The following is an 11,153-nucleotide window of genomic DNA, read 5'->3' as shown; positions in this document are numbered from 1 at the left end:
ACTTAAACCATTTGTGAAGTCACTTACATCTTTTGTGAAATAACTTACAGTAATTCTGAAAAGTTATGCCTTTTGTGAAAAAAAAAAAAATTCATAAAATTTACACCTTTTGCTAAAACTTACACCTTTTCGTGAAAATACTTACACCGTTTCTGAAAAGTTACTCCTTTTGTATAATAATTTTTTTCATAAAATTTATACATTTTATTGGAACTTACAGTTTTTGTAAAAACGAAACTTACACTTTTTGTGAAGTCACTTACATCGTTTGTGAAATAACTTACACTAATTCTGAAAAGTTACGCCTTTTGTGAAATAATTTCTTTCATAAAATTTACACATTTTGCCAATACTTACACTTTTTTTGAAATGTTACTCCTTTTGTGAAATAATTTTTTTCATAAAATTTATACCTTTTGTTGAAACTTATTTCACAAATGGAGTAATTTTTCAGAAAAGATGTAAGTACTTCCACGAAAAGGTGTAAATTTTAGCAAAAGATGTAAATTTTATGATTTTTTTTTTCCACAAAAGGTGTAACTTTTCAAAATTAGTGTAAGTTATTTCACAAAAGATATAAGTGACTTCAGAAAAGGTTTAAGTTTGGTTTTCACAAAAGGTGTAAGTTTCAAGAAAAAATGTAAATTTTATGAAAAAAAAATTATTTCACAAAATGAGTAACTCTTCAGAAAATGTGTAAGTATTTCCATGAAAAGGTGTAAATTTTCAGAAAATGTAAAAGTTTTAGCAAAAGGTATAAATTTTATGAAAGAAATTATTACACAAAAGATGTAACTTCTTAAAAATAGTGTAAGTTTTTTCACAAAAAGATGTAAGTGACTTCACAAAAGGTTTAAATTTGGTTTTCACAAAAGGAGTAACATTTCAAAAAAAGTGTAAGTATTTTCACGAGAATGTGTAAATTTTCAGAAAATGTGTACATTTCTTACAAAATGTGTAAATTTTATGAAAGAAATTATTTCACAAAAGGTGTAACTTTTCAGAAATAGTGTAAGTTATTTCACAAAAGATGTAATTGACTTCACAAAATGTGTAAGTTTCGTTTTCACAAAAGGTGTAAGTTTCAATAAAATGTGTAAATTTTACGAAAAAAATAATTTCACAAAATGAGTAACATTTCAAAAAAGGTGTAAGTTTTACCATATGAAAATTTTTAACATATGGTGTAACTTCTTCACAAAAGGAGTAAGTGTTCACAAAAGGTGTAAATAATTTCACAAAAGGCGTAAGTTCTCAGAAAAAGGTGTAAGTAATTTCATAAAAAAACGTAACTTTTCATCAACTGGAGCTCCGAGCTTAATGTAGCTCCGAGCTCCTCTTTATTGATGTACTCTTCTTTTATGATTTCATCAATAAAGATTTCTTCTTGCTGATCAAAAAAAAAAAAAAAATAAAAAATAAATAAAAAAATAAAAAAATAAAAAAACGTAACTTTTCAAAAAAAGTGTAAGTTTTCACAAAAGGCGTAAATTTTCATAAAAAAACGTAAATTTTCCCAAAGCGTGTAAGTTTTCAAAAATCACTTACACCTTTTTTTGAAATTACTTACGCCTTTTGTGAAAATTTACGCTTTATGAAATTATTTACAGCTTTTTGTGACAATTTACACCTTTAGTCATATAATATATTATTTGATTAAATTACTTGGAACCAATATGTAAATTTTCAAATATTTTGATGTAGCTCAATACATAAAAAAATATAAATACAAAATAAAAAAAATACAAATACTTTACATACCATATTCAAGGGACACTTAAAAAAGGTCCTATATATATATATATATATATATATTCTCATATCAAAACACATATACCAATGAAAAGGGTCTTTGTGTGTTCCAACTTTTTCTGTCTCCTCACCTCCATCATTTCTGTGCAACGAAAAGAGAATGGATTGGAGAGACTTAAAAAGATTTTTAATCTCTCCTCTCGGTGAGATATTTTTTTTGGATCAGGAAAAATAATTTTTAACCTTTCTTTTTTAAAATTCATAAATTATGAGATCATTAATATTTTTGAAGTTCCTAATTCAATGAGTATTTTAAAAAAGTATTTTTAAATTTAAAAATTCATAAATTCATAAATTTAGTATGATATATTGGTGCTTTCACAGTATTTCTTCACATAATGTCACTTTGTTATAATATATAACTAGTGGTTACTCGTGAGATGCACTGGATTTTAAAAAGTCAATAATCATTAAGCAAAATTTACTATTTGATTGTATTTCTTAATATTTTTATTTAGTTTGTGTATATAAATAATTTATCTAAGAATTACTTGAGACAACCAAAAATAGAATAACAAAGGGATATTATAATTAATCAAAATAACTAATATATTAAATAAAAGTAACATTAATTTTGTTTAAACAATAGTAGATACTGCATTAATCATCCCATATAATATAATAAGTTAAAATAAAATTAGTTTTAATTCCCATTATATTTAGTTAGTGGTTAAATTTTTTTTAGATGCTATTTGTTTTTTGGTTATATTGATTCATTAAACACAAATAGATTTGGAATGATTTAAAAAAAAAAGTTTGGAAATACATTAAACTTGAATTGACAAACAAAAAGAATATAAATATTTAAATTATTCAAAAAAAAAATTAACATTTTTAATATGAGATATCTTCCATTTGTTCAATGTCTGAATCTAAATAAAAAAAATTTAAAAAAAATAGAAGAAATTTGTGATTTAGTTTTTAAAGGAAATGAGTTCTTAAAAATAAATTTAATCATGAATTATTTCAACAGGATAATTAACAATAAAAAATCACAAGTTAATCCGTCGCTAATAAAATGTAAAGAAATAATGATTACATTAGCGATTGTTCATTATTGTCGCAATAAAATTATTTTCATAAAATCAATATATATTTTATTAATTCATTCCCTGTACAAATTATTAATATTTTCTAAAATAAAATAAATCTACATCCACATCCACATTTACATTCACATTCACAAAATCATACGTATATATGTACCCTGTAACAATTGTCAACCAAATATTCTTTACAAAAATATATAAAACATCCTTCAACAATACTAATAATTTTTTTATATTCAAGAACTTAAATTTTTGTATCTAAAGCAAAACAAAAATATCGATATTACAAATATATATATATATATATATATTATAACTTGTTTTAATATCAACAGTAAGTTCTAATATCGATATACGAAGATATCATCACGTACTTAAAAGGGGTTGCATTTGCAAAAAGAAACCCCCCAAAAACTCATCATTTATAATATAATTAATTTCATGCTTACAGAAAATGTAAAACATTTGATATTTATTTCAAAAATTAAATAAATAATAAGATTGTAAGTTGCAATATCAATATGCGAAGATATCATCACGTACTCAAAAGAGTTGCATCTACAAAAAAAATTTAAAATTTTTTATTTACAATATAATTAATTTCAAGCTTACAAAAAATAAATATAAAAATAAGATTATAAGCTCCAATATCAATATGCGAAGATATCATCACGTACTCAAAACAGTTGCATCTGTAAAAAGAAACCAAAAAACAAAAATCATTTACAACATAATTAATTTCAAGCTTACAGAAAATATAAAACATTTGATATTTATTTCAATAAATAAATAAGATTGTATGGTCCAATATCGATATGCGAAGATATCATCACATACTCAAAAGGGTTTCATCGGCAAAAAGGAAATTAAAAAAAATCATTTATAATACAATTAATTTCAAGCTTACAGAAATGTAACACATTTGAAATTTATTTCAATAAATAAATAAATACATAAATAAGATTGTAACATATACATGAATCGAGCGCCACACAATATATCTTCCAACAGCTTCTCCAACTGTTCTTAGACCTTGGGATGTTGTTTCCAAAAGAGCATTTGACTTTTTCACTTTTAAGACAAATACTTTGCAATATTCAGGGACAATTGGAACTCCATCAATTTCACACAACAGATCGTCACTAATTAGAAGACCCTCCGCCAATTGGACTATTGGTATACATGAACTATCCAAAGAAACTTTAATTGCATCCTACAAGTCATTTGTACCTAGTTAGTAAAGTGTGTCAAGTTTGGTTGACATCTGACGCCATTTGAGCATTTTAGTGTGTCAACCTGTTCGAAAAAGAGTTTATAAAGGACAAGTTTTCACAAACGGAAATTAGGCTTCAGATTTAAAACCGAGAAACGGTTTTGAGTCCCGTCTTTTTCTACAAGTCATTTGTGTCTAGTTAGTCGTGTGTGTCAAGTTTCGTTGACATCCGACGCCATTTTGAGCATTTTAGTGAGTCTACTGGTTTGGAAAAAAAGTTTGTAAATAACATGTTTTCATAAACGGAAATTAGGCACTAGATTAAAAAACGGGAATCAGTTTTGAGTTCCGTCTTCTCTTACAAGTCATCTGTGCCTAGTTAGTCATGTGTGTCAAGTTTCGTTGACATTCGATGTTGTTTGAACATTTTAGTGTATCAACCCGTTCGAAAAAGAGTTTGTAAATGATAAGTTTTCACAAATGGAATTTAGGCTCCAAATTCAAAACAAGAACGCAGTTTCGAGTCCCGTCTTTTTTTACGAGTCATTTATGCCTAATTAGCTGTGTGTGTCAAGTTTCATTGACATCCAATGCCGTTTGAGCATTCTAGTGTGTCAAGCGGTTCGAAAAAGAGTTTCTAAAGAACAAGTTTTCATAAACGGAAATTAGGCTCTAGATTCAAAACCGGGACTCAATTTAGAGTTCCATCTTCTCCTACAAGTTATTTGTGCCTAATTAGTCGTGTATGTCAAGTTTCATTGACATCCGACGCTATTTGAGCATTTTAGTGTGTCAACCCGTTCGAAAAAGAGTTTGTAAAGGACAAGTTTTTACAAACGGAAATTAGGCTCCAAATTCAAAACCGGAAAGCGGTTTCAAGCCACGTCTTTTTCTACAAATCATTTGTGCCTACTTAGTCGTGTGTGTCAAGTTTCATTGACATTCGATGCCATTTAAGCATTTTAGTGTCAACCGGTTCAGAAAAGAGTTTTTAAAGAACAAGTTTTCATAAACGGAAATTAGGCTCTAGATTCAAAACTGGGAATCGGTTTCGAGTTCGGTCTTCTCCTACAAGTCATTTGTGCCTAGTTAGTCGTGTGTGTCAAGTTTCGTTGACATCCGACGCCGTTTGAGCATTTTAGTGTATCAACCCGTTTGAAAAAGAGTTTGTAAAGGACAAGTTTTCACAAATGGAAATTAGGCTCCAAATTCAAAACCGAAAAGCAGTTTCGAGTCCCGTCTTTTTCTACAAGTCATTTGTGCCTAGTTAGTCGTGTGTGTCAAGTTTCGTTGACACCTGACGCCGTTTGAGCTTTTTAGTGAGTCAACAAGTTCGGAAAAAGAGTTTGTAAAGAACAAGTTTTCATAAATGAAAATTAGGCTCTAGATTTAAAACCGAGAAATGGTTTCGAGTTCCATCTTCTCCTACAAGTCATTTGTGCCTAGTTAGTCGTGTGTGACAAGTTTCGTTGACATCCGACGCCGTTTGACCATTTTAGTGAGTCAACTGGTTCAGGAAAAAAGAAGAACAGATTAAAATGGAGAGAGACAGCTGAGCAATACACTTTACAAAAGAGGGATACTTAGTGTTTTGTTGACATGTCTAGCATTTTCCAGGAAAAAGAATATCACAGAATCACATTGCTCTCTTAATCAAGATTTAACACGATTTAGAGTCTCTCTAGAGAACAGCCCTTGGGGTTGGGGCCAACGAAATAATTCAAACTCCATAATGTGAAAAATAGAGAAAGGGTAGTTCATATAAAAATGAAGTAGGGTTCAGTTAAGGATGAAACAACACTAACCTAGTGGTTGGCCAATCCCAAAATAATACAAAAGCCTCAACTTCAATATACTAAAATTTCATTGCTTCAGTTGGCAATAACAGATGATTTTGTCCCTAGTTAGTGCTTAAGTGGATTATAAAACTTAACCATTTCCATTAAATAAATAACAAATAGAACAAACACTAAGGTTATTAAAAATCAATACCAATTGAAGTAACTGAGCAGCTAAAAATAAAAACCTTATGCTTGACAATGGGAAAGGGTCATGAACTTTAGAAGATGAAAAGGTGGTTCATTAATCTCAGAACATGGTGCTATGTATGAAGGAATGAATCATACAGGAAGGAATGAATCACAGTGGGGATGAGATTTCAATTCAGTAGTTACTTGTAACTTTGACATAAGACCCAGCTATGTTTGCCATTTTCTGAGTGTTGTGTTACAATTATTACCTCCTCTCTGAAAAGAAATAAAAAATAAAACAAATATACTATGATTAGCGTAAACGATCTCTAAAACATCACGATTAAGCAAAAAGCTGAACAGAGGCACTACATTTAAATCAAAAATGAAAAGGAATCAACATGAAGAAAGAGCACATGAGATCATTCACATAGGAAAATTTATGTGTATATATATTACAGTTACACAAAGTCACAAACATCTAGTAGTAGGCAAGCACTTTGTAAAGGTCTTCTAATAAATTATATTTGCATTCAAAAAGCCACCTAGAATTGGAGACCTAAAAGAAGTGACAACAAAGCAAAATGAATCAAAGGTCAACAAGATTTGAGTCAACTTGCTTGGCTAATAATGCAAAGATATATTATAATTGTAGGCAGCTTCCATGCATGCAGCTAATTGTTGGTGAGTGTGTTTAAGCCATGGGATACCTGGTTTATTAGGTGTGCTAGTGAATGCTCATGTCGAACTGAAGCTTGTAAAAACAAGACTGATGACCATGACAAGACTCAAGCTAATCAATTTCCTTCTTCGAATTTTGTTTCTCCCGCAGAACAAAGAATGATGTCATTAATGAGCACTTGAACAAGTTCATGGATGACAGCAAAGCAAATGACCATAAGAACTTTGCTTGTTTACAGCCCTATAACATGAGCACTAGGCAAGCAAATGAATGAAGCATTCAGAATCTAAAAAAATATTCATCAACAACATCAGGTATCAAAGCTTGAATAAGAATTGGCTAGAACATCTAAAGAATGAGAAACAGATAAAACTATCATACTGAGTATCTAAAGTCGGTTACAAAAGAAGTGGCAATTCCTATCATTGGTAGAGAGATACAGACTGGAATAGCATACCTAGATCTTCCAGAGCTACTGCTTCAACTGATTATTCAGCTCTCCCCTGCTAAGCCACACATGCTCTAAAGTCGTAGAAACACCAAAGATTAAGTGCAGGTCTATGTATCCAACCCAAATGGCCATGTAACAGATAGCAGCTCACAACCCAACAAGCTGCAGAAGTTAGTCGCAAAAACCAGAACACATGACAAACACAAATTACTGAAATCAAAAAGGAAGAGAAAAATGAGAACCACAAATAAGCCTTGGCTAAAGAATCTATAAGTTCAAAGCATCCCCATGAACTATGAAGGGTCATATCACTGCCCAAAATTAAAAAGGCAATGACACTAACCTACATGCATATAAATATAGACACCTAGATTATACACTCGCATAATGAGATTAAATTGTTAGAAAGTTAAAGCACCTAGAACGAATGTAGCATGAATGCTTGACTTTCATAAAATTAAAAGCACATATGACACATTTGAAATATATGTAAATACTCAATTTATGGTGTACATCAGCCTACATTGATACATGTTTATTCACTTACAAGAACTTTATATGAACTAAACATTTCAGAAAATAAAAAAACTCAAATAAAATACCTTACATTGAAATATATGTAAACACTCTAGTCAAACAAATCATAAACCTACCGAATTTAGCATTATCATGAGTTATGGTGTACATCAGCCTACCTTGATACGTAAGAGCTTTACCTTCTTATAAGAACTAAATATATGCACATGTCTCTTGACCTCATTTCTGCCACTAGCACCTAGTTCAGGAGAATAATACCTAAATGGGAGCATAAGCCAAAGCACCTGGTTCAGGAGAACTTCGCTTGCCTAGTGCTCATGTTGATGAAATTTGGTAATGCTTCGCACAATTGAAGAGAAGGCAAGGAAAGAGAAAATTCAATTTTTTTTTCTTCTTTGCATCCCCAAAAAAATGTGGGTCTCACCATAACAATTTCTTTGAAAGAAACTTTTCTCGAATTCTTTCCGTAAAAAGTACAGGTAATAATATATCTAGGGAAGATTTAAATAATTTTTGCATATAAATTGTCTTATAAATTGAACAATTAACAACAAAATAGAAAAGAAAAGAAAAGTAACTTATATTTTTTTTTTCTCAAAAAATATTTTCATGTACACTATTCCAACCAAGCACAAGCCTGACTGGTTAGTTTTTTGATTTGCTTTTAATGAAAGTTATAGTATAGTTAGTGTATACACATATAACCACCCAATGTTTGTCTGGAATGAATTCAAAAAAAAAGAGGTGGAGACACTCTGGATATTACTATAACTACCCAAATTTTGTTTTGGAATGGCTTCACAAAGAAATATTTAAATCCAACTTAGAGAATTCTTCAGATGCAGGGTAACTCACCAAAACCCATGCTATCAACCGGGATAATGATGTCATATTCCGCATTTTGAGTTTTCTTCTTCTGCTCAATCAGTAATTCATTGCAGAAACAAAAACTAATTTTAGTAAACAAAGGCAGTTGAGCAGTGAGTGAGTGAGTCTTGTTCCACTTAAAAGTACACATTCAAATTGAAATTATTGTTATGTAGTAGTATTACTTATAAGACAGGGTATGGAAGAAAGGAAGGAATGATAATCTAAATGTCCCAATAAGAGAAGAAAATTTTCAAAATGAAAATATAAAGTATTGTAAAAGAAAGCTTGTAGCATCCTATAACCCAACAATAGACATGGTTCCCTGACCCAAAGCCCATTTCCTAAGCTTTCAATGTCCATTTACTCAGCTTAGAATCCTTCATATTCCCAAATAGTGCAGGTCATTCCCTTGATTTGGATAGCTGCTGGTTTATTGGTTGTGTTTTACAGCAGAAGTTTTTCTCCACTGCATGGAAGTTAAGGAGAAGCATAAAAAGATTTTGCATTGTAAGTCACTTGAGAAAAATTTGGAGCATAGGAAAAACCTCTGATGCGTTTTGTCTTTGTCACGATCAGCCAATGATTCTTTGTTGTGATTCTCTATTGCAAGTTACAACCATATCAAAGTGGTCAGTGGATCACCCACATGCACTTGCTTAGGCTTTATTTTTCCAGCCAAAAAGTCTTATTCAAACTCCAAAACTAAAGCCATAGGTATGTAAGTATCAATGCACCTTCCTCATTAACTTCCTCCCAACCCTAACTTCATCAAATTAATCTCAGAAACCCTAGCTTCATCAAATTAACAGTTTTCAAAACTCAAAATTATACAAAATTAAAAAAAGCAAAATCAAAACCCTAGAAACTTTTGTGTTCTATACCAAACACTTGAAAAAGCATCCACACAAAATCAATTTACAAAACCTAAAGAAACAGAACAAGAACACTCCATATTTATAGATTACTATAAAATAAGAGTCAATCAACCAAAATATAAATTGAAATTACACTCTTAACAACAATCAAAATGATAAAAATCGAACAAATTTGAATGAATCAACGAGAACTCACCTCACGTGCAGATAATCAGTGTGACCTTGAAAGCATCTTCGATGACATCGAAAATGTACAATATCAGAGATTGGGAACATAGCTTTGTACGTTATTATAGAGAGAGAGAGAGAGAGAGAGAGAGAGAGAGAGAGAGAGATTTGCTGCACTTTCTCCTCGAATGACCGTCTGTGGGAAGATTATAGCGTCGAAGGATGGCGGATTGGGGCAACACCGGTGGGTGGACGGCGGAGTGAGGCGACTCCAATGGGAGGAAGAGAAATAGCGTAAGAATGAAATGTAGGGAGTTAGGGCTTGTATTATTTGTGATGGACAGACAGATGTGCAACATAAAACTAGGTCGTTTTAACTATTTTTTTTTTCCACAGTTTAGTATCTGTCACAATTGATGGACCCTTTTGCGACAGGTAATTTGTTTCCGTCACTAATGATAATGCCTTTTTGCTAATTTATTAGCGACAACCACTTTCTATCTCAACAAATACTATTAGCAACGAATTATTTTATCTGTCTCAAATGTATAGCTTTTGCGATGGAAATCAATCTGTCGCAAAAAGTTTCGCAACGGTTTCATTTGCCGTGGCTAAAACTTGCTTTTTGCGATGATTTTTAAACCGTTGCAAAAAATTCCGTGTCTAAAGCCCTCTTTTCTAGTAGTGACATGAGGACTACTAGCTATATACCACTTGTTTTTTCACCTTTTTAAATCAATGGAGTTTTGGCAAGATATAAACAACTAGTACCCTGTCCTCATTCCAAGCGTTCACGGCTGTGAAGGAGAGTGGTATTGTGTGAAAAATTAGGAATGCATGGTGACAAAGGCCCCTCTGATCTAGTGTTCTTCATTGCAAGAACATGGAAAAATTTGGGATTGGTTAGTGAGGGAATGAAATAGACAAGAGAAAGAGAAAGTGATCTATCAAATCTAGAATTTCAATGTATTAGATAGAATCCCAAATCTTGGGTAAAAAAAAAAAAAAATTTATTATTAGAAATCTAAACGTCTATTTATTGGCATGGGATATACCACACTAAACAAGCTCAGTTGTACACTAGTTCAACTCCATTTGAACTACTTCAGCACTTCCTCTCTTAAAAGAACTTGTCCTCAGGAATCACTCACAAATTAAGGTACAAGGTTTTGCACATTGAAAATATTAGAGATAGTCAATGGGAAGGCAACTAGACTTGGTAAGCATTATCATTGATCTTGCAAAAAAACTATTAGAAGTCTAAACACCTATATATAGGCATGGGGATATACAAAATAAACAAGCATAGTTGTACACTAACTAACTAAACTACAATTTGAGCTACATCAAGAAGAGAGGGAAGTATGGCAGATGCATATTGGGGTGATGGTGGTGGTGAGTTAAAGTGGCAATGGCCATGGAGGTCCTGAGTTTGTTAGAGAAAGATGCAAAGAGGAGCAAGAAGATAAACTGAGCAAAGAAGAGAGAATAATGCTGAGGTTGAAAAACCTTCCAAATACACCCAA

At 31.3% G+C, this 11,153-nt stretch overlaps 1 long non-coding RNA gene across 3 annotated transcripts; it reads right to left on the bottom strand.

Annotated features, from left to right (window-relative positions):
• Positions 1 to 3,345: 3,345 nt before the first annotated feature.
• On the bottom strand, positions 3,346 to 10,015 carry LOC145806491 (uncharacterized). 3 transcript variants are annotated; one of them, XR_014349760.1, is made up of 3 exons: positions 7,184 to 9,978; positions 6,755 to 6,980; positions 3,346 to 3,553 (listed from the first exon to the last, which is right to left on the bottom strand). It is a non-coding gene; the product is annotated as an uncharacterized LOC145806491 (long non-coding RNA). The 3 variants fall into 3 exon arrangements; XR_014349759.1 differs by lacking the exon at positions 3,346 to 3,553 and having other exon boundaries at positions 6,476 to 6,980; positions 7,184 to 8,630; positions 9,656 to 9,991; XR_014349758.1 differs by lacking the exon at positions 3,346 to 3,553 and having other exon boundaries at positions 6,476 to 6,980; positions 7,184 to 10,015.
• Between the last annotated feature and the right edge of the window lie 1,138 nt (positions 10,016 to 11,153).

Source organism: Camellia sinensis, chromosome 13 (genome assembly GCF_055761805.1).
Source record: "Camellia sinensis isolate YWXY chromosome 13, ASM5576180v1, whole genome shotgun sequence".
Lineage (NCBI taxonomy): Eukaryota > Viridiplantae > Streptophyta > Magnoliopsida > Ericales > Theaceae > Camellia > Camellia sinensis.
Note: the sequence above shows the minus strand (reverse complement) of the source record. Positions and strands in the feature narration are given on the sequence as shown.